The sequence below is a fragment of the Ictidomys tridecemlineatus genome, chromosome 7, assembly GCF_052094955.1.
Source record: "Ictidomys tridecemlineatus isolate mIctTri1 chromosome 7, mIctTri1.hap1, whole genome shotgun sequence".
NCBI classification, from domain to species: Eukaryota; Metazoa; Chordata; class Mammalia; order Rodentia; family Sciuridae; genus Ictidomys; species Ictidomys tridecemlineatus.
Window position 1 is genome coordinate 161,061,791 of NC_135483.1, and position 24,109 is coordinate 161,085,899.

General features: G+C 36.5%; 1 protein-coding gene across 7 annotated transcripts in view; it reads right to left on the bottom strand.

The window, feature by feature from the left end:
* The window catches only part of Hecw2 (HECT, C2 and WW domain containing E3 ubiquitin protein ligase 2), a 355,738-nt gene that overhangs the window by 145,935 nt on the left and 185,694 nt on the right, over positions 1–24,109 (bottom strand). The window contains exon 1 of one of the 7 annotated variants that reach the window (XM_021725750.3): positions 6,010–6,393. The exons of the other annotated variants lie outside the window; for them this stretch is intronic. The gene's annotated coding sequence lies outside the window, so the exon portion shown is untranslated. Of the gene's footprint in view, positions 1–6,009; positions 6,394–24,109 lie in introns of those variants that run through there. 7 annotated transcript variants of the gene reach the window in all.

The following is a 24,109-nucleotide window of genomic DNA, read 5'->3' on the forward strand; positions in this document are numbered from 1 at the left end:
TGAGCAGGGGAAGTAGGTTCTGCTCAGCAAATTCCTATACAAATACCTGATCCTATTCTCATACAATTGGTAGGAATGTAAATTAGTACAGCCACTAAAGAAAACAGTACCAAGGTTCCTAAAAACACTAAAAATAGAACTACCATAGGACCTAGCTATATCACTCCTGGGCATATATTTGAAAGGATCAAAGTCAGCATATTATAGAGATACCTGCAAACCCAAGAAACTATTCATAAGAGTTAAGTATGGAAGCAGCCTGTCAATGGATAAGTGGACAAAGAAAATGTGGTATATATACACAATGGGAGTATTATTCAGTTATAAAGAATAAAAAAAATCATAGTCATGTCATTTACTGGAAAACGGATGGAACCAGAGATCATCATGTTAAGTGAAATAAGCCAGACTCAGAAAAATAAGTATCATGTTTTCTGTCATATGTGGAAACCTGATCATAAACTATTGGATTAAACACTCATTTTAACAAGGGTGGAAATTGCTGGCACACCAGTGAGAAAAAAAAACACTTGGACTAACTTCAGCAAATACCTCCTAAGAGTTTTAGTAGGGCCCAGAATAGCAGATAATAGACAGTTCAGAAATTACTTACAAATAAAAAAAAATTTTAAAAATCACTTTCAAACACAGGTAATGTTGAAACATGTCTCTGCTCTGCTCAGTGGCTCCCTATTTCTTTCATAGTAAACTGTCTAGTGTGCTACAGAACATGGCTGCTCACCCCTTTCAATTATTGCCCTGATTTCATCTTTCCTCCCACCTAACTCCACTTTGACCACACTGGCCTCTTAGATGTCCTCAAGAGTGTGGTCAGGATTCTGCCTTAGGGCTTTTGCTCTGGCTGATTCATTTGTATAGAACTTTCCCCTAGACACATTGATGGCTCAATTCCTCCCTTTATTTTTTTCCCCCCCTCACAAATCGCCTTTTCAACGAAGTCGACTTGGATGGCATTTAAAACTGCAATGAGGTTTGGATTGTCCCATTTAAAACTGCAACTCATCCTCTAGCACTCCTGGACTCTCTTACTCTATTTACATAACCCTATCACCTTCTAACATACTTACATCTACTTACACATACTTACATACTTAATCTACTTATACACATATTATCTGTCTAGAATGTAAATCCAAGAACTCAAGAATTCTTGTCTATTCCATCCACTGACGGATCTCAAGTATTCTGCATGGTATCTGGCACATGGTCCTCAGATCTGGTTGAATGCAAGGTGTCTTGATATATTCTTTTGATTATATGATAAAAACCAAATATTAGTATTCTATTGTTAAAAATACAAAAGAGAAATAAAATCCTCACCAACGAATGCATAAAGGATTTTTAAAAAGATCTCCATCTTGTTCAGAGAGAAGACAAGAACAATGTTCAAAATTCCATGGAAGCCTTATTAGACTTCTCAATAAGATAAGTTTAAACTCAATCTTTAGAGCAAGAATTTCTAATTAACATTCACACTTAATTCAAGTGTACCACTGAGCTGACATTCAACTTTCCTTAATAAACTTACAATTGCACACATCAGTGCACTAAAAAATGTAGAGCCTTACCTAAGATCACAGGCCTAGTTTCAGGTAAAGGCCTTTGACACATTTTAAACAAGCTCCTTCTTCACAAGAACCTACACAGCATTTCTAACTTAAGTTTTATTTGTTTTTCACAACTGAACAATTTCTTATAGAGGATTTATGAGAACTCACTCTTTGATAATACTTCAGATGGAAAAATGACTAATACCTTCCTCCTATCAATCAAGAAAACTATATTTAATTTGCTTATTGCAGACACTTATAATAAATCTCATAGTGAAAACAAGTTATTTGCAATTGGCTGTATCTAATTTTATGATTAATAAAATAAAAATATCAGAAGGAACTAGGTGTTCTTTGTAAAAATTTGAGACTTAAAAATTTCCAGTTCTTTCTCGAGCACATGTTGCTATCAGTACATCATTTTCCCATCATACTGTACAGAGCTATTTCCTTCCAGCAGTCACACTTACATAACAAGAGTGTACACTTAAGCTCAATTAAAGGGTCAAGTGTGACTGGCATTCAGTAGCTTGGTAAACATCTCAGCACATGGTTCAATATTAGGCTCTACTAGAATATTCTCTGATAATGACAATAAAATGTCTCATTCCTAATCTGTGTAGCAAAACTGATGGAGGCAGAACAAGGCTTCTTTCTGCTGAAGAAATTCCATGATAAACAGTGGAGCAAATGATTTTTTTCCTAAAGGTTATAATTTGGACCAAAGTGATAATAGGCTGAAAATAGAAAGAACATTTCAAACCCCAAAGGCTGAAGTAAAATAGTAATTATTGAAAGGAGATTAGAAGGAAAACACATCAACACAAGATGCAGGGCTGAAGGGGTAAATAACTCAGGTAGAGTGCTTTTCTAGCTTGTACAAAATCTGGGCTCAATCCCCAGCACTGCAAAAAATGAAGTAAACAAACAAAAAAAAATGCAAAGACCCTGAAGCAGGAGCCAGCCAACCCTGTTCTAAAGAACATCAAGTGATGCAGTTAGAGTATCAAGAAGAAGGCAGAGAGTGGGAGGAGATTAGAGTTAGCAGGAGCCAGTTTGCAGACAATTGTAAAAATAATTATAACAGTAGTAAAAATAATAATAAACTCTCTCAAGAACAACCTATGTGCTAGACACTACTCTAGCATTTTACCTACATTAACTCATTTAAACCTTTAACAACGCTTTGAAGTAGAAACTAATATCTGATTTTTAATGATGAGGAAACTAAAGCACAGACACGTTAAGAAATGTGTCCAAGGTTACGAAGCTAGTCTGTGCAGAGTGAACCCAGGCTCTCACTCCAGACACCATATTCCTCAAAACTACAAGAAGCCATCTACCCAGACCCCAGTGAAGGGTTTAGATTCCACTTTAAGGATCACTGAATTACTGGAGGACTTAAAGCAAGGAAGTGACACAATGTGCATTAAAGAAAAAAAATCTTCTGCTGTGTGCAGAGCAGACTTTAGAGCAGCAAGAATACAGTTCCTGAGGCTTCATGCCCAGGCAAGCACCAGAGTCATAACCTGAACATGACCCTCCTCCCATCACCATCCTTCCTGTGTAGTTAAAGCTATAGCAGATATAAATTTCCACTCTAAGAGAAAAAGGCCATGAACCAATCTCTGACTCTTTGGTTCAGCAACCTTATAGGTGACTTATCCACCTCTCACCCCCTCTACATCAAACCACCATCCTGTAATTTCACTCTCTACATCCACCATGTTCTTCCCCTCCCTCTTCTCATGCAAACAACTCCTCAAATCCCACTTTCTCCACACTCGTCTTTAATTAGCCAAAATATAAAGCTCCAATTACCCATCATTTAGTAGCTCAGTAAAACTCTTAATGCAACATTTTTACTGTATTAATGGCACTGACTCCACATAATCTCTATTTGCCAAGAGAAGTAGGTTTTCTGTTTTTAGGTACATATCACACAGCAGAGATACAATGAGAGTAACATGCTACTTAATACTGCTATTGCCAGGTGTTAGCTGTGAGATGACAACAATTATAAGTTTAAATCCCATTCACTTAATTTATAACCTTGGGCAAGTCTTAAAGCTATATATAGATCCCATTTCTTTTTTTTAAATATTTTTATGAGTTGTTGATGGACCTTTATTTATTTATATGTGGTGCTGAGAATCGAACCCAGTGCCTCACACATGCCAGGCAAGTACTCTACCACTGAGCCACAACCCCAGCCCCATAGATCCCATTTCTTTAATCTATAAACAGATAAAAGCACCTGGCTCAGAATTCTGTGAGAAGTATATGAGCATCACATGTGAACTTGACATCATAGGAGCTAAATGTTCAAGTTCTTATAATTTTTAAACCTGTATCTTCCTTCTTTGGAAGGGAGCAATGTTTTTATTTTCATGCTTCAAAGCACAATTCTTCAACCTCATTTCATTAGTTTTTATTTTTAAAATTTTCTTTATTCTAAGTTCTCATAAATATATATATAAATTAAAACAAAAGTATGTTCATTTATGTCTCTTGAAATGCTGCTTTCTTAATCAATGGCTGCCAAAAGACCAGGGCCAAGGTGAAATTCCCTACTATACAGTAATCACAAACTGTGCCACTGAATACACAGCACAGTAGCTCACACACAGTAGCTCAATACTGTCCAGTTCCTAAAAGGAAGTCACTCAAAGCTTAAAAATCTGTCTTGAGAGAGACCCAAATGAAGGCACCCTCATTTCCTCACATGATGAAACCAGGATTTTCAGTACAGCATTCACCTTGAGAATCTGTCTCAGAACCATGTATATAAAAAGTTGCAAGGAATGATAATAGCATTTTAACTATGTATTCTACTTTTTTCCTCTAATTATTAAAAAAATCATATATGTACTAAGCTGTCACTCAAAGGTTATCCCTTTTATTTTTTCCATATTTTTATTGGTACACTAAAATTATACATACTGGTGAGATTCATTATTACATATTCATACATGCACATGATATAACAATATAATTTGATCCATATTGTTCCCAGTTACTTCCCCTGTCCCTCTCTTCCCCCCCCAACACCCGTCCCTTTCCTCTAGATAATCCCTTTTAGTACCAAGTGACATTTACAAGCAAACTTTAGATCCCTTCAAGATGTTACTTTTACATGGCATCTAGTGCTGAAAGATCTGAGAATTAAACAATCAATATAAAACACAATATTCATCACAAAAGCATCCATTAGTTAGGAGTAAATTATTCCTTTAATCTTAATAAGCTTGTACAGTATGGATCAGAATCTGTAATAACTATCTTCAAGGAAGGAAGTTACTTTCATTGAACTGAACCAAATGCTTGTTGGAGCTAATCTAAATTCAGTCTGAAAATATTAAATAGAAGTACATGGGGGCAATATTTCTGAAACATTCATTGCTACTGATTCTAAAGAATAATTTTGCAGAAGTAACTGTTTCTTGTAGGACCCTCCCCAAAACTGCTTGATCAGAAAATAAACTTTCCAGAAATTAAACGGCTCATCTGAATTTCTGCTAAATCATTAGCTTACTTTTCACTAACCTGAGTTTAACAAGGGCACTACTGGAGTTCTAGCACATAATTCTCAGTGAGGGTCTATCCAGTGTACTCCAGGAACATCAGGTTTCCTTGTTCCCAGACACTAAATGCCAACTGTTCCTATAAGGGAACAAAAATAACACCCACCTCCTCCATGAGAGCTACTGATTGGCATTTTATTGCCAAAATAAAACTCTTCATGGCATAAAACTATTGTATAAGAGATTAGAATAGAACTGAAATTCTGCTTCTAAATTTTAGAAGGTTTACAGAAAACTTGGTCAGTTTCCTACAGTTACCACAAGAATATATCTAAAGACTACGGTCTTATGCTCAAGTTAAAGTTTTATTGTAAGATTGTAGTTTACAAGAACAGTTTCTAGAACATGAAAGTCTACGTACGAATACTCGCCCATAGATATTTTACCTTAAAAATAAATGTTTTAACAACTCATTCCCTAAAACCAGTTTTAAATTTCATCATATGAAAACAATTTTTGCAGGGATAGATAACCTGCCATGAAATCTATTTAGACTCAATCTAATGCCATTTTCAAAAGCATTCTTGTAGATAGAACCTGTACTGAACATCCCAGTAAAGTAATTCCTTTAAAGCCAGTGGGACTAGAAATTCACAGTAGGGGGACCGCATATTTACTTGTAAAGCTTCATAAACTTTAATCCCAGTAGCTCTCTCTATATTGAGTTTTCAAGTGACTAAATGTGATTAAACATACCATACAGTTTGTTAATAACTGTCCCTAACCAAGCAAGAAGAGGACCATATTTAGGAACTTTTCAAAGTAAAAGGCAGAGATGACTACAAATCCAAAAGTTTAGATAAGTATATCAGCTGAGGGTCGAATTCATTCCACAGAACTTTCCAGTATCTTACCTCATACAATCCCCCAAAATTCCCCTCTGCCTTTGCCAGGGAAGAATCCATCACCTCGAACCAGGTTTGGGGAGCAGCAGGAAGACACATGTTGCACTCTCCTTAAAACCCTGTGCCTGGCCTTGCTACTCGGCAGTTTCATTCATAACAGCAGCCAGAGCTGAAGTCACAACCAGCCTGGAGTCAACGGTGGCTCTGAGTCTGGTGGGTCCACCTCACTGATGCTCCTGCGTCTCCTCCTCTTCCCAATATTCTAGAAATGGAATACTAGGTGGACTGGAGCAGACCTCCACCACGAGACTCCTGTCCAGCTAAGAACAACACCAAGAGCCCCTGCTGCCTCTCATCAAGACTTATCACTGTTCAGACATCCTAAGTGAAAAAACACATCGTATTGTGTCCCTTCGGCAAAGGCAGCAGTAGCCACACCCCTATAAAGGGTACAGGATGCAATCGCCCCATCCTCCCTCAGCTTCCTTCCTTTGCTTTTCCATGGGAGAATTCCAAAGAATGAGTTATGTGTACACACACACACTCACACACAGTAGGCTGATGTCAAACAAGCTGATTGCTCTCACAGAGGGGAGCTGCTGTCTGATTTACTCAGAACAGAGCAGTCACTATGTATGTGGGAGCTCCAATGTATCGTTTCCATTAATCAGCTCTTGCCTTTCTTTCGGTTATTAAAACCGGCTTGGAGTCACCTCATCAATCCAGAGTGGACTTTGTGAATTTATGATTTCAAATTGTCAAAGAGATTAAAACCCTTTCAAACATTACACAGCTTTAATGAAAACCCTAAAATGTGGATATTGATCCAGAAGTTATTTGCAGACCTCATTTTCAAAAGTGCAAAAATGGACACAATCATCAATCTAGCTAGTGCTCTTGTCTTTCACTGGAAAGAGTTGGGGTGTGGGAATCCCCAGTTCAGATCCACTGGTCTTTAATGGCAAGGCAGTCTCTTGATGCCATTACCTCACCTGTGTGAGCCACTGCCATTAAGGGCTAGCTGAATGCAATCAAAGCCTACAAGACCATCTTTTTCCAGCAAACCTCCAGGAAAGCAAGACCAAATGTCCTCAAGTGCCTGGTGCATTTGTTGTAAAGTAAGGCAGGCTGGTTTTAAGCTTTACAATGCATCTGGTGGCTGCATTTTTCTCTGTCCTGTTCCCTTAACCCAGAATTTGCCCTGAAACTGAGAGAGCCACAGAGCTCTGGACTGAGTCTTAAATTGGAAGAGGCCTGTACAAACCTATTCTTAACTATAAACTTAGCTCTCTCTTAGGACAAATCATCATGACTTTACGGTGTGTCTTAGCTCATAACAATAATAACAAGTATGTACAGAATGCCTTCTATGTGCCAGGGACACAAAGTAGACCTTTAAAAATAGTCTCTAATGAGCACCATTATGCTCTAAGAATGAGGTCAACACTGTGATTGGATCCATATTACAGACGAGGAAACTGAGGCTCATGGAGAAGAGTGACAACAGCCAGGATTTGAAGTCAGATCTGCATCATACCCAAACCCCTCAAATAACATTCCTGAAAATGCCAGCAACCGAAAGCCCATTTGAGGAATCAGTGCATGAACAACTACCATCTGAAGGATGACCAGGAATTATTCTGGAAAGGAGAGGAGAGGAGCCAGAGGTAGTTCCAGGTAGAAGTGCCCAGCAGAGGCTCTGCAGTGAGAAGTAGCACGGCACTTTCAGACACTGAAGGAAGATCAATGAGGTCAGAGGACAGAAAGGGAACAGAGAAGAGGCTGCTGGAGGAGAACCCACTCCAGAAATTTTAAGCATTAATGTACATGGAGGTAAAGAACCTCTTAGCAATAATGGAATGTAAGTAAGTATTTCCTTTTTCCTGGCTCCTTCATAGCACCTTCTGAAAATCCATCTGATTATCACAGTTCTTATCATTCAAAATCATTGATCTAACAAGGATGACTGTGGAAGGAAATGTGATTTGGGGCTGCTGACTGGATTAATCATAGAAAATTAAAGACATCACTTAACTAAAGTAGCTTATTCCCCAAAGCTCAGAGAATAGCTATTGAAATTAAGTAGGAATGAGCAAAGACTCTAGATTACAAAAGGACTTAACAATGGGAAATAGTCAACAGTGTCTCCTCCATCTACCTTCATGCTGGCACCAAAAACACAAACCAGAATCAGGGTTACAGCATCAGGAAGGAACAACCCTTTTCCTTAAAAGCCATTATAAATCTCTTCTGTGTTTATGCATCTTGCATGCCTCTGAGTCTGACATCACTGCATACATTATTGAAGCCTCACAGCATGTGTCTGCCTATCTGTTGCAATTTTCATTAGAAGCTTCTTCTTCTGACCTTGTGCTCAAAAAGCAGCCAGATTAATGCTCTTCTCATCACCATTCTGTTTTCAGATTCCCAAAATCTTCCAATGGAAATACATAGCAGTTGGTGTATAAATCAGAGAGCTTTGGGGAAAATATATGCAAAAGTGAGATAGCTACTAAAAAAAAAAAAAAAATCAAGGACATACCCTAAACCCAAGTAGATAAACATATTTGAAATATGTGCTTTTTAAAAAATTTTAGCATAGAAAGTAGTAGGCAATCAAAGTCAATAAAAATAATAATGGCTACTGTATGTGATCTATTAGGAATTTGGCAAATGCCAGGCACTGTAAGTGTTTATACACACTCCCTCATTTGGTCTTTGACACAACCTTCTGGAATAGTCATTACAGTTCCCATCTCACAAATTCAGAAAATTTGGAGACCGTAAGATTGAATGGCTTCCTCACATAAGACCACATAACTAGAAACTAGCTGTATTTCAAATCTACAGTAACAAGCTTACCCACACGTTGGCCACTGCTATACAGCTTCCTCCAACAATGACTAACTGCCATTCACCAATTGGCAAAATGCTGCACTTGATATTTCAGAATCACTCAGTTGCTGAAATCTCCCAGCAGTTCTGAGAGGGATTATTAATCCCAAGAGGAAGAGACTCAGCTCCGGAGACTTCCAGTAGTTTGCACACAGGCAAGGCTGAAAGGTGCAGAGGGGAGTTTTATAGGAGCTTGCACAATTCCACAACAGCAATACGATGTGGTGCTCAGTTCAGTAAAAGTAATTATGGGCATATCATTTTTTTAGGAATTTGCAGTTTTATCTGGGAAATTACCAATATGCTTTGGAAGAAAGGAAAGTCCCCAAAGGACTGATTTTCTCATCTTAGGTAGATGAGGAATTCCCTTTGTCAGTGTCCACTCAGGCTAAAATGTCAGGATTGTGATCCATGGTTTCATAAACAAAAATCAATGAGCCTCATTTTTCTGTTTCATAGATTAATAAATACAAATAGATGTAATATGCCAAAAACTGAAAGGTATACACAAATAATAATACACCTTGTTGGTTTTCTTTCCATTATTTCTACTACAGAATTAAAGATCCAGCTATAATGTGTCTGATTTATTGGATTGCCATATTTCTTGAAGTTCTTAGAATGTAATATTTTTTCTTATTGAATTTTGCATTAACTAACATCCAAGAGTGTTATATTTTTCCTCAATGATGAACTTTGTACTAACTCCATATTAATCTGAAGACAAATGCATTAGTGTGTTTCCTATTGCTATAACAATAAAGCTGAACCTGGGTTCTTTATAGAGGTTTATTTAGCTCACAGTTTGGAGGTTCAAGAGCATTGTGCTGGCTCTGTTGAGGGCTCCCTCATGGCAGATGGCATCATGACAGGATTACATTGAGAAGGAGGGATCATAGGAAGCAGTAAGAAGCCTGGAGGGATCAGATGTGCTCTTTTATAATATAACCCCTGAAAGAATAATTCTCAAATTTTATTGTGTATTAAATCACTTGAATTTCATGTTCAAAATTCACACTCCATAGAGTAGATCACAGAAATTCTAATTCAATAGGTACAGGATAGGCCTCAGAAGTCTAAATCCAATAATTATCCCAGCCCATTGTGTTACAAGTGGTCCCTGACACTGTCGTGTATACATTAAAAAGAACAAACAAAAAGTTAAAAAAAAAAAAAGTGGTTCTTGAACCACACTTTAGGAGACAATAGTCTAAAGCCTCAAAATCTAATAGACCACATATTCGTGGACATGTGTATATGAATGTCATATTTGATTTTATACATTCATTTTATTTGAAAACTAAAAAGAGACATGCATCTTTCTTCCCACACAGTGACCCCTACCTAACAATTCTCATGATGATTATGTTCAACCCACTTTTAAAAGAAGAAGAAGAAAAAAGAGCATAGTAGGAAGACAAATAAGTACAGGAAAAATGAAGGCAGAGGGGCACACCAACATGAGAACAAAAGTTTTAGTCTATATTTAAGTCTACAGTCCTCCTAAGATATGGGCCATGGGTGAACACTGCTTAATAAATTGTCTGTTAATGAGGTAGGTACAGAAATTGAATGTAAGTCTTTAGAAATATTTATGGAAATTTGTCAGTGACTTTATGTCTCTTTCATCTAATAATAAAATTGAAAGCTCACATTTTGTAGATCCTATTTATATTTCACTTTTCTACTAGTTTATATTTATCCTATTTTGGAAAAGATTAATGTCCATGATGGATTTGAATGATCACACAAAGTCTGAGGAGCATGAGTGAACCCAGGTAGAAGAATATGGCCATCCTGGGTCAGCCCAGTCAGTCTCCTGGCCCAGGATTTTGATATTAAAGTTTCTTTTTGTGATATCATCTCAAAAGGTAATGGGACAGAAGGGATTTATGGAATTAACATCTAGAGAAATATTCTTAACTTATATAATTCATTCTGAATCTGTCAGCCATGAACTGAACTCTGTTTTTGTTAACCTACCATTTTTTTTCAGCTTGTACCACCTTTAAGAATAATGTTTTAGTAACATTTCCAAAAAGTCTGTTTTCAATAGCGCAAAGCAATAATCCCACTTGTTATAAATGTATTTACTTCAATTTTCAAAGAGACCTGATAGCAACATATCTACATCCTATCTATATCTTTGCTGACATCAAATTACAATTTCAAGCTGTTCTCAAAAGCAGATATTTTCATAACCGTATGTGGCAGTACACATCTGTAATCCCAACAACTCAGGACTCTTGAGGGAGGATGATCACAAGTGAGAAGCCAGCCTCAGCAACTTAGCAAGATGCTAAGCAACTTAGCAAGACCCTGTCTCAAACTAAAAAATAAAAAGGGCTGGTGATGTTCAGTGGTTAAGTACCACTGGTCAATCCCTTGTTTAAAAAAAAAATTTTTTTTAAACAAAACAGATCTTTTAGCTGATTTGGCCATCTTAGTGTCAAATCCTTGTTAGCTGTCTAATGGTTTTCTTGACATTTGAAAATGACAATAGTAATAGAAGCACAAAGTATCACTACATTATTTCAGTTAACACTATATAGGACACAGATCTCATTTTGCAGTTTTTCTCTCTCTTAACAAACTTTGAATAGTAACTGTTTCCATTGCTGAACGCCTGCATTCTAAACAGTATTAACATTAAAAGCTAGACATATTCTTTACAGTTCCTGCTTCCGGTCAATACATCCCTTGGAGTCCTCCGCAGTTTCCACTTTTGCTATATGAGTATTGCCAAGAATAACTTTTCTCCCTTCCAAGTTAAACATGGTGTTTATAAAAGGTGTGGATGGAGAACCTGGGAGTTTAAATCTGAACTTACAATAGGTGAAGTCGCAATAATAGCAACCACATGCTAGTGGTTGCCAAGAGCTCTAACCAGGAAGAAGGAAAATGAGGGATTTTCCCCTTACATAACTGTGTCTCTTTCAAAAAAAAAAAAAAGAATAAAGTCAACTTTTAAGTATCCAAATCTGTTCTGCGATGCTTATAAGTTGAAAGTTAAATCACACACTAAATTTGTTCATTACATTTTCTTAACATTTGTTTAAAATCCAATTTAAGATATGTTCTCCTATAACCAGTAATTATATGACTAAGAATGCTCTGAGAGCTTGTCTGGAGTTTGCACTAGTTCTGCCACCAAAATGGACACTTATTTTGTGACTTTAGGCAAATGACTGACCTTCCTAAACTTCAGTTTCCTCATCAGTAAAATGGGGATAATAACAACGTACAGCCAGTAGAGTTTAGAGAGGACTATAAAGCTATATAAGGCAAGGAACAGTGTCAGTTGCCGAGCATATATTCCTTTTCAGTAAAGTCTCAGGAAGAAAAGATTATAAACCATATAAATAAAATCTGGAGAAGCTTCTAGAATTTTCTCATTGTGACAAATACACTAAGTAGATTAGTCCACCAGAAAGGCAATTGGTTAGATGAATTGACCTCTGGAGTCACCCTATCTAGGTTATCTGACCTGATTAAACCATGCTGATACTTTCATTAAAATTCAAGTAACATATTTAGGGAAAACAGAACTGCCAGTTTTCAATTAACTAAAAGAATTATGCTAATTTCTGTTAGGGTGTTATATACGTTTGTTTCAGCAATCACTTTGCAAAAGGTTAAGTGCAGCAGATAAAACTAAGATCATAGGAATCTTTGTAAAAGTAGATGGCGTTCATCCAAGATGCCTTTCCTGGAACAAACTGTAACAACTGGATTCACTCCCGCCCTTTCCTACCAAGCTATATTTACAAGTCTGTAAGCATTTCCATTATAAACTGCTCTCATCAGGATTTGTAATTTTACATTCTAACCTGTTTCAGAGTTTATATATAAACATCTCAATCAAATGTTAATAAAAAACACCCATTGTTTTTAAATTTAAAAACTTCCTTCAGTAAAGGATAAGAGTACATGGGGGGAAATGGAGTGCCAAGAAAAGTAATGATTCCTTTACACATGAAAAAAAATATTATTTTCCATGGCTTAATAAGCAAAATAAGATACATGCTCAAGAAATAAGTGCCAAAGTCAGTGGTGATTGTGTCATGATTCATAATGATTAGAAACACTAAGTAAGTGTCCAAAAATTAAAGAAAAGATAAATTATAGAAAGCCAGAGGATATTATGTAGCTGTCACATGATGCTCCAAAATAATTTTTGACCAACATGGAAAATGTTCATGGTACACTAAGTGGTACACATACTGCAGAACTATATGCACAATATGAACAGACTGAGTTTTAAAACACGTTACACACACAAATTGCAAAACGGATATGCCAAAACGTTTACAGTAATTACCGCTTGGCAAGAAAATTTAAATTCCTTGCAGTCTTCCATATTTTCCAAGTGGCCTCCAGTGAACTTACATTACTTATTCAACATGGCTTAGCATCACAACAGAGAAATTCAGAACAGTAAAACAGAAAAAAACAAAAACATGAGGGTTTGTGTCTTTCTCCTGTCTTTGTGTTTCCTTTGTAAATTTATCTTTAATCATCAACTATTTTGACTTTTGAAAATCATCCTTATAATGTAGATTTATGAAATGCTCCTTCAAACGGAGTTTTCATTCATCAAATAGTTTCAAAAAAAATGACCTTGTAGCTAACTACATATTATCAGCAACCCTGTTTTAAGATTCTGAAAAACACAAGTATCATCCATCATCAAGACATCTCTAGGGGACAAAACAGATTGAAGTCACATCTAGTAAAGGAACAGCAAAAGTTTACATATATCACAGACATCACATGAGAAGTGGTTTCAGTCTGTAATTGTTTAAAATTGTATTCAAAACTTCCAGGTACTCAATAGTCATCAACCCAAAGAGACCCATCTGAAATGAAATTATGACATCAATTTAAATCAAACACAAGCACCAAAAGAATTCAGGCTATCTCAAGGGACTCTCTAACGGCTATTGAAAACAAACACACTAAAATTAAAAGTAGAAAATTTGGCTCAAACAAAAAGCAAAATGCAATAAAGAAAAAAGGAAAGTAAACCAAGAAGTATATTTTTTCTTGGCACAAGTCTGATGCGTTCTCACAAAGCAATTTTGCAATTCTTTTAAAAGTAGCTTCTTTTGCTCATTCTCTGTTCAGATCACTTCCCTGCATTTACTACTCTGAGTAGCAAAGTTACAACTGCCTCCTCTTTCGCCTTTCTTTAGGCTGTGGGTCAATGGGACAGCCAAAATCACAGCAGGGTTGATTAAGAATCCAAGTTCAAAAGTCAGACTGCTGAGTTTAACTCCCAACCCTGCCAGGTCATCTTCCTGTCATCACTGGCCAAGTCACTTACACCCTTTGCCTGAAGCTAAAATAACACAGATACTGTGCCCCCCTCCCCCCTACACACAATTTGCTTTTATTTATGAAAGAACATGGAAATGATAAAAAGTCCACCACCATAAATGTTTAGATACAGAAAGAATGAGTGATCAAAGTGGAGATATTGAAGATAAAACATGAAACTATTCTTAAAATATTTTCTTTTATAGTTTTTTCCATTGGTCCCAAAAAACCTTTCAACTCATCAAAACACATGAAATATTTTTTTAAAACATGAATTCATAATGATGTCAAAATAAATATAGCCACTAATCAAAAAAAAAAGGCAGACTTCTCTAGTCAAAATTGGCAATAAGCAGGAAACCAAGGCCTGTGTTCTCTGAACTCTGTCAATAAGAATTAAAGAATTGGGCTGGGGTTATGGCTCAGCGGTAGAGGGCTCGCCTAGCACATGTGAGGCCCTGGGTTCGATCCTCAGCACCACATAAAAATAAATAAAGATATTGTGTCCAACTAAAAAAAAAAATATATCAAAAAAGAATTAAAGAATTAAGCATTTGCCTTTCCTTTCTGGTATGAATTGTACTTCAGAGGAACTAGGAAGGCACAGATAATAAAAAGTGCTTTCTACACAAGAATTCCAGGAAATACACATAGAAAAAATCCAAGAATTAGAAAATTCACAATTTTAACACCTAATAAGTGACATTTAAAATTATTAGATTAAGAAAATTGATGACTTTATAATGAGGACATTAAGTACCTATCTCATAAGGATTTGTTTGATCTTATTTTTGTTTTGTTTTCCCCAACACTATGGATCAAACCCAGAGTCTCATGCATAGCTAAGCAAGTGCTCTACCACTTAGTCATATCCCAGCCCTCCTATTTTTTAATGGAATACAAATGTGAAGTACACAGCACCTTTGGAGCTCGCGGGGAGTTGGGGGGATGACCGCATCCTATTCAAGACCTTTGTGTTCACCTCCAATTTACAAGAAAAATGGAGGACAGTGAAGCAGGTTAAAAGACACTACCACTAAAAGACAAATCCAAAATGCAGAACAATCTATAAGATACCTGATATGGTTGTCAGTGTCATCCAGGAAAAAATAAAAAAGAACAAAGATAGTGAAATCAGATAGACAAAAGTGATTCACTCCACATAATTACTTTTTCCATTTTTAGAGTTCCCAAACAGGCAAAACTAGTCTGTGGCTTTAGGAAGCCAACTCTTAGGAAAACTCTAAGTGGAAGACAGAAACGGAAGGATTTTCAGGGTGCTGAGAATGTTCTAAACCTTGATCTGAGTGGTAGTTAGATGGATGCGCACATATGTAAAATTTTATCACGTTGTACACTTAAAAGTAAGGCACCTTAAGCACTTCCCTAAATATGTGCTATTCCTCATTGGAAACAATAAAAGAGGCATAGCTCATCTGTGGTGTGTTTGTTGGGACAACAGTTGCCTTTCAGAAGCGGTGTGACTAGGTAAGTAAGGAGACAAGATGAACCTCTGGAACACTGGAAATGTTATTTCTTTTTGTTTTGTTTCTGTAATACTGGGGGTTGAAGCTAGGTCCTTGTGCATGATAGGCAAGCATTTTACCACTGAGTAACCCCCAAATGTTTCTTGATCCAGATATTGTTACCTTATGTACTTGAAGACCTTCAGTTGATTTCCAGAGTTCTAGAAAGGGTGATTTTGACAATTTTCATCAGTATTCTCATTGCTTTTTAGAGACTTTTGGAGCTCTGTACCCTGATCATTCCATAAGTGCATCTCCTTCAAGTCATTCCTTGAAGATTAAGAGATTTTTCTACTGGACTTTCCAGTTCTACCAGCTGCCATTTACAATAAGCACAGTTGCTTAAAACATGACACTCAGAAATCAAAACTCCTCTATAAAGACACTTTGTATAGACACACACTTCACTGATAACCCCGTTCTGCTACCATGTCACTTTTAAGGGTCACTTCAGCACAAGGTTATCCCTCCTACTGGAAGAACAATTAAGTATAGCATGCCCTACTGACCATGAGTGACCTATGACAGCAGTTTCCATAAAGGTCTCATCTTCATTTCATCATGCTTCAGTGCCTTCATTATTAGTAAAGTTGTAAATTGGTATATAGCAAAAGAAAGCAAAATCACTGTCCATATAAAATTCTCACAAAACATAAAGTCGACAATGACTCCCTCAAGATTGACACTGGTCTCTCACAGTGTCAGAGATTATAAAGAAGCAGGTTTATAGTCTATTAATAGCCAAAAAATGTTCCTGATATCATAATAAATAAAAGCAGAAAAGAAGTTCTGGGAAGTCAGGAAGCAGACACTTACCTCCTACCAGGAGGGCAAGAGTTTCCCAGAAGCCAGAGCAGCTGAGGTTGGAAAGGTCATTGAAGAAGCAACATCCCCATGTAAAGCTCTCTTGGACTGTGATTTGGAGATTCGGTGTGATACAAAGGCATGAATTTTCCTAAACTGTTAGAAGTGGACCATCTAATGCAGAGTATAGCTGACATTGGTTCATTAATTAAATTAAAATAAAATTAGACATACTATTAAACAAAAGTCTTTAGAAGCTAGTACCAAAAAGATAAATCATAATATTCTCTTTTTCTTTCTGGGAGCAAACTTGCTTTATAACTTTGAATAAGGCCTTTACCTCAGAATCTTAGATCCTTTTGAGAACCCTGAATTCTATGAAACTACAGGCAGACTCTATGTGCATTTGTGTACACACACACACACACACACACACACACACACACACGGGGGTGGGGGGAAAACCAAGGTTATTGACATAATCACACTGAACTTTAGAAAGTAATTGACTTCAATTTTAGTAAGAATTATGTTACAGATGGTAGCAAGATTATAAGTAATTTTTATTTCATCCTTTTAATTTTCTGCATATTCCATGCTTTTCATTGAGCTTAATTTTCATGATCAGGGATAAAACTATATTTTTATAAGTCCCATAACTCCAGAGGCAGTATAGAGGATGAACTGCAGTAGGAAGAAGTTGGCAGCAGGAACATCAGTCAGAAGAGAGGCCCGGAGTCGGCCAAAAGATGATGAGGATCTAAAAGTAAGCAGTAGCAGAGGGGCTAAAAATAGATAAGCTGACCAATTAGATGGGAGTGATGAAGAAAAAAATTCAAAATAAGCCTTAAATTTCTGATTTGGGCAATTACAACCAGCATCGTTAGAAAAAAGAAAAGATGGGCTGGTCACAGAGGATGTGATCAAGTTCAGTTCAGCTACAATGAGTGGGAGGATGCTAAGGCCCTACAGGTAAAGATGTCAAGTCAACAGCTAATAGTGGCACTCAGGAAAAGAACAAGGACTAAAGCTTTAAACCTGTGGGAATGGAATGACCTTGCAGAGAGGGCCAAGGGCAAAATGAGAACAAAACAGTCCAGGAGGGGAGCATAGAGAACACCAGGACTTACAGTAGAAGAAGTAAGACAAGGTAGAAATAATTGCAGGCAGCAGCTAGGAGAGAGTAGTCTTTTGAAAGCCAAAGAATATACCTTCTCAAGAAGGAATAAGTTAGATCAACTATATGAAATACTGCTATGATTAAAGAAGATAAAGCCCTAGTGCTTTTATCAAAGACAAGGTCCTCAGTGACCTTAGTGGGGACGGTGACAGTCAAAAAGTTGGCACTGGAAACTAAGTTGACATGGGTCAAGGGGTTAAAATGGAAGGTGAATATTTAAATCAAGAAAATAAAATCATTCAATTGTGAACTTACAAACTGTGTATAGACACTGTGCACTTCAAATCTCCAATAAGTGAACATGAAAATTATATTCTCATTTATTTCATAAAAAAAAGGCTAAACAAGCCAGGCATGGTGATACATGCCTGTAATCCTAGACACTCAAGAGGCTGAGGCAGGAACATACCAAGTTTAAAGAAACCTCAGCAATTTAGCAAGAACCTAAGCAACTTAGTGACAGTGACTCTGTCTCAAAATTAAAAAGAAAAAAAGGGCTATGGCTGTACCTCAGTGGTTAAATGCCCCTGGCTTCAATCCCTGGCACCAAAAGAAAAAAAAAAAAGAAAAGATTAAGCAGTTTAGTGGTTAAATGTATTCCCTTTATTTAAATCCTGTTTCTATTCCTTGTGTGACTTTGGGCCAAAAGTTTAACATTTCTGTGTCTTGTATTCCTTTTGTAGAAAATGGGGCTGGGAATTGTACAACCTCAACAGTTCATTGAGCTGAATGAAGTAATTCATTCAAAGCTACTGGCTTCTTATCTACTTGTTCAGGTTTCAGACGTTGTAGTTCTTAATATTTCTATCTGTGCAAAACCAAAGAGAAGTTAAATCTGGATCTCCTAAGTAAAGGTCTGAATGTTTAAAATGCTATCGTTCAGAACTGCTGGTTAAGCCTGTTCCTTCGCTTAATGTACATACATTGAGCCCTCTGCATGGGCCAAATGTGTGCTGGATCTTGTGGAAACACAATGATTAAGGTTTGGTCCCAGTTCTCACAGCCCAAGAGAACTACAATAAGCAACAGCTACACCGAGGGAGAGGGAGGGATCACAAGGAAGCAAATAAAATAACAGAACTGTAAAGAGTTGTTTGTGAGTTAATTTGTTTTGCACATTTTATAACATATTCATCACTTGTTCTAATTACTTACTATTTTACAATCTATTTTACTCTTCTCTGCATTTCTCAGTAACTTCATTGACATTAAGAGTAAATCTCCTGAGTCACCTGTCTGATGATTTCTCTTCTGTATCCATATGCAATAAATCACAATGTAATCTAATTAAGACTGTAGAAGCCTTCTCTGCCTTACAAACACCAGCTCATTTATTTAATCAGAATATAAAGCCCTAGTTACCTAATGAAAAATATTCAATAAATCACCGAAAATGGGAATATTAAAGCAAAATTTTCAATGTCATCTGAGTAAAGAAATATCTTATAATCTGCCAAACTTCTTCCAGGGATCATGGATTACTAGCCAATCCTCTGCTTCTACAGCCCCATAATCTAATACCATAACCCTCTATAAAAGAGAGCTCCACTTACCTCAATAGGGCTCTAAAGACCTTGGTTGTAGGTCTTAGAGAGTTCTTTTATGATCTGGAGCCTGTCCTTAACTTCTCTGGAAATTAAAATTCTCTTGTGTGCATGGGGACTGAAGATACTTATTAAAGTATTTGATGGGCTGGGACTATAGCTCAGTAGTAGAGCACTCGCCTTACATGTGTGGGGTACTGGGTTCGATCCTCAGCACCACATAAAAATAAATAAATAAATAAATAAAGACATTGTACGAACTACAACTAAAAAATTTTTTTAAATAAATAAATAAATAAAAAGAGACCACCCAAGGAAATTTTCACCTACCTTGCTCTGATTTAGGCTTTGATTTAGGCTAGTTCATGCAATCCAAATGCAAAACACTGTCTTGAAATAACTCACCTGCATTAAAATAACTGTGATAGTAGATGAATTTTGTTTTACTTTCTTAATTACTTATTTTAAGTTAGTCCAAAGGAAACTAACCCTGATTGGAAACCTATCTATAAGAATCTATTAAATATGTTTCATTTAATGTGAAATGTGTCTGAACAGTGCTGAGCTGTGTGTTCCTGAAGTTCTCACTAGTATATATACAAAGGTGCCACCTCCGTTCCTTACCCCAAAACTGTTTGGAAAGGAGAAACTTAGGCTATAAAACTTCATGAATAATTGAACTAAGGAGAAAGTAGAATGACAAAATTATTCAGCATTTACTTATTGAGTACCTATTTTGTGCCAGAAACAATTCTACATCCTTGGGTTACATGAACCACCTGTCCTCCTGACACTTACACTCTAGCAGGAGATGGAAGGGAAAAAAGATCACAAACACTGAACACAATAAAGTGAATCATGTAGTGGACTTGAAGGTGATGAGTGTTTGTAGAGCTGGACAGGGTCTCCAGAACAGGAAAGCAGGGCCCCATTCAGAAGTGGGTACTTGAGCCATGATTTGAGGGAGGTCTGGGAGTGATCTTACATTCTAGGCACAGGAAACAACTGAAGCAAAGTCCCAGGGCTCTCAAAACATATTTGAGAAGCAGCAAGGTGCTCAAAGGGACAGGGACATTAAGAACAGTACAAAAACAGACCACCCGTCTGAACTATCCTTGTACAGTAACGACTATGCATGTTTTTTTATTTTTCTGAGTCAAAAAGCTGGGCACCCCAGCACTACAAATCAGGACAAGGTGGGGAAAATCTTGGCTTTCTGGACTCTGGGTCTCTTTTCAAGCAAAATGAAGTCCTCAGGACAGAGAACATCTCCTTCCTAAGCAGCAATTTTTGAATATGAACAATAAATAAGTTTCTTATATAAAGGGAAAATTCTCTGTCATGATCCCCAATGTTGATAAGTTATTTTAGTAGATCATCAAGTGTATAAAATTATATAATAAAATATCAATAGTACTAAACAAATTTATAAAACAAGAAAAGGTATGCATTCAATACAAACAAAAAAGAAAAGAAAATTCTGACTAACAACACTCATTTACTGTGTTTGACAAGGTTGACTTGCTGAAAATAAATCATGCTTGTAAAGAGACTAACACAGACTATACAACTATATTTTTTTGATATTTATATAGTATCTAATCATATGTATATTTTTGCAACATATAAGAACGGAAATCTAGATTTTTGTGAAAAAATCTGTTTTTTTGTGAACTAAAACACAAAATCACATCTATGAGAAAATATCTACATTTACATTTATAATATATATGTAAAGATATAGATACAGATATATATGTAGATATAGATATCTCCAGTGATTAGAATCTTATGGCCCTACTATCAGCATGAAATCAATAGTACGGAAGAGACCCCTGGAGTCTGGGCAGTGTGATAACATACCAATTTAGAGCATTCTTCTTCCTTGCTATTACTTTGAGACGATCATTTAGCAAAGATCTTATTTCATTGAATAAAGTAGCAGCAATAAGTAAGTTTTATCAAATTCAAAGCTGTCATTCATTCAAATAAGCTAAATAAGTTTTATAAGCCCTGAGTTATTAACAAACAATTCTTAAAATATAATTTTCTCATAATTATACAAAAAAATTCATTTTTGAACACTAATTTGTATTTTTTTTTCATTTTTAAGCATATAGATTTGATATTTCATACAGTGCTTACTCTGCCATATATTGTATAAAGTTCTTTATAGGTATCAATTCATTTAATATTAACAATAATCCACAAGTTGAATGCTATTAGTATTCCCATGGCTTCCCAGCTGTTAATAGCAGAGCCAGAATTCAGGGAGTATGTGTGTGTTACACACTGTTACATTATGCTACCCTGGAGTTAGTTACCTGTGGGCCTTCAACATACAACTATTTTTTCCATGTCATTTATATAGTATCTAATCATATGTATATTTTTGCAACATATAAGAATGGAAATCTAGAAAAATAAAGAAGCAGGTGATTTTTTGGTAGCAAAATATTGGGGCAGTTAGGTACAAGTTTTGCAATTTTACAGAAATCAAAATATTAGGATTCCTAGGTGTGTTTACTTCTCAGATACAGGAATCACTGGCCCACAGAGCTGCCTTTTCATTATTGTGTAAGTTATTTTGTTGGCAGAAAACCAGCCATTAGGAGTATGCAACTGCCACTACGAGAAAAATTCTTTGAAAACCTGAAAAAATATATAAGCCTCTCTACAGGATAACCTTTACAAGCAAGAGGAAAGCTATTAAATTCCCAGAATTTGATGCATAAATATACTGTAAATAATAAATTGTGGTTGAAGTACAATCTGTTGTGGTTTAGTCATTTTATGGAACACGCAGGACAAAATTTTCACCCACATCTAGTTTCTCTGTCCATTAGGCACACCCACCACACACCACTAAGTGAAGAAAATTTCATGCACAAAAGTAACTGTTATATTGCAAAACTGTCTTTTGCCAGCAAAAGAATGTGCTACCAAGAAGTCCTACAGAGAGACATTTCCTTAGTGTAGCATTTTTTAAAGTACATTTTTAGAATCAGTCATGCTCTGAGAAGTTATTAAGAAGAGAGTCCTGGTCAAATAAGAGTAGGACATGGTGAATATTCCATGCCTTCTTAGAGGCCCACAACATGCATTAGCAAATATAAAAGCTCCAGAAGCCTTCTGACTCCATAAGGCACAGCCATCGCACATCACTAAGTGAAGAATATTTCATTCATGAAAATCTGTGCATGATTTGGCCAGGGAACTCTCTATAGCAGAACACCAACAAACAGCCTGGGGAATGTAGCTGGAGAGACTGTGACTTAATGAATTCCCCACTGTTCTGCATCTGCCTCCTGTCTCCCTAAGAGTCTTGATTTTATCAGGCTCCCAGCCCTGATCAGAATCATAAATGTAGAATATGTTGACTGGAAAAGTGCCTAATCTTGCATCTACTGGCCTTCTTGGAAAACTACAGACAAAACAATTTATCCTCACAAGTTTGCTAGGCAGCAAGAAATCAGAAGTAAGGGAATAAGTTCAGATGCTTAAAGGTTTCTGGTTAATACCATCTGATTCATGCACTTCTTGCATGAATCAAACAGACCTCACACTTGGATCATCACATCTTGCTTCTGGACAGTGACTAGGCTAGACTCTTCCAAGGACTACATAGTTCATGCCATGCTTCTATAGCTCTCTAGGATCCTTTCTGGTCTTTCATGATCTTTTTAGATGTTTCAAAACTTTAGGTCTCTTATAGTCAGGGCTTGGAACAATAATAAATAACATTTATTCAATATTTTCTTGTCACATGTTACATTATACTTATAATTATACTCAGATATTATATTCATTATCTCTTATAATTTTTCCTATGACTCCATGAAGTAGATCCTATTACAATATCTACTTATAAACTCCTCAAGTACTTTGAACCTCAGGGCTTGAAAAAGTAGCATGCCCAAAGTCAGAAGAAAAAAAAAGGGCCAACTTTAAATTTGGATCCAGGCCACTGGTCTGTGGAGTTCACACCTCTTACCAGCTCCCTTCTGATTTAAAGACCCAAGAATTTTTTGAGTTCCCCAAGGCTACTTGAAAAGATCAATATGTCATCTTAATTCTCAAAGGGAATTATTATCTTTATTTTTTTATTATCAATTTAATTTAATTTTTTTTTACACAAATGGAGCACAACTTTTCATTTCTCTGGTTGTACATGATGTAGAGTCACACATTCCTGCAATCATATCCTTACACAGGGGTAATAATGTCCATCTCATTCTACCATCTTCCCTCCCCCCACATTCACCCCCTCCCCCCTCCCCTCCCACACCCTTCTGCTCCATCCAAAGTTCCTCCATTCTTCCCTCACCCCTACCCATTATGGATCAGTAGCCACTTATTAAAGAAAACATTTGGCCTTTGGTTTTTGGGGATTGGCTTACATAGCTTAGCATAATATTCTCCAACTCTTTCCATTTACCTGTAAATGCCATAATTTCATTCTTCTTTAAAGATAAGTAATATTCCACTGTGTATATATTATACCACAGTTTCTTTATCCATTTATCTATTGAAGGACATCTAGACTGCTTCCACAGTTTAGCTATTGTGAATTGAGCTGCTCTAAACATTGAGGTGGCTGTATTGCTGTAGTGTGCTGCTTTTAAGTCCTTCAGATACAGACCTAGGAGTGGAATTAATTTTACATTCTTGCCAGCATTTCATGGATTTGTCCAAATTACCACATATCATGACTCAACAGCAGCCACCTGCCTGATTACCTCTGAAACTAAAAAGCAAAGTCACAAAATGGAGGACTGAATACACCACAAGACCTTGGGTAGGTTACTGGCCTATTCTGTGTCTTATTCTTTTCATCTGGA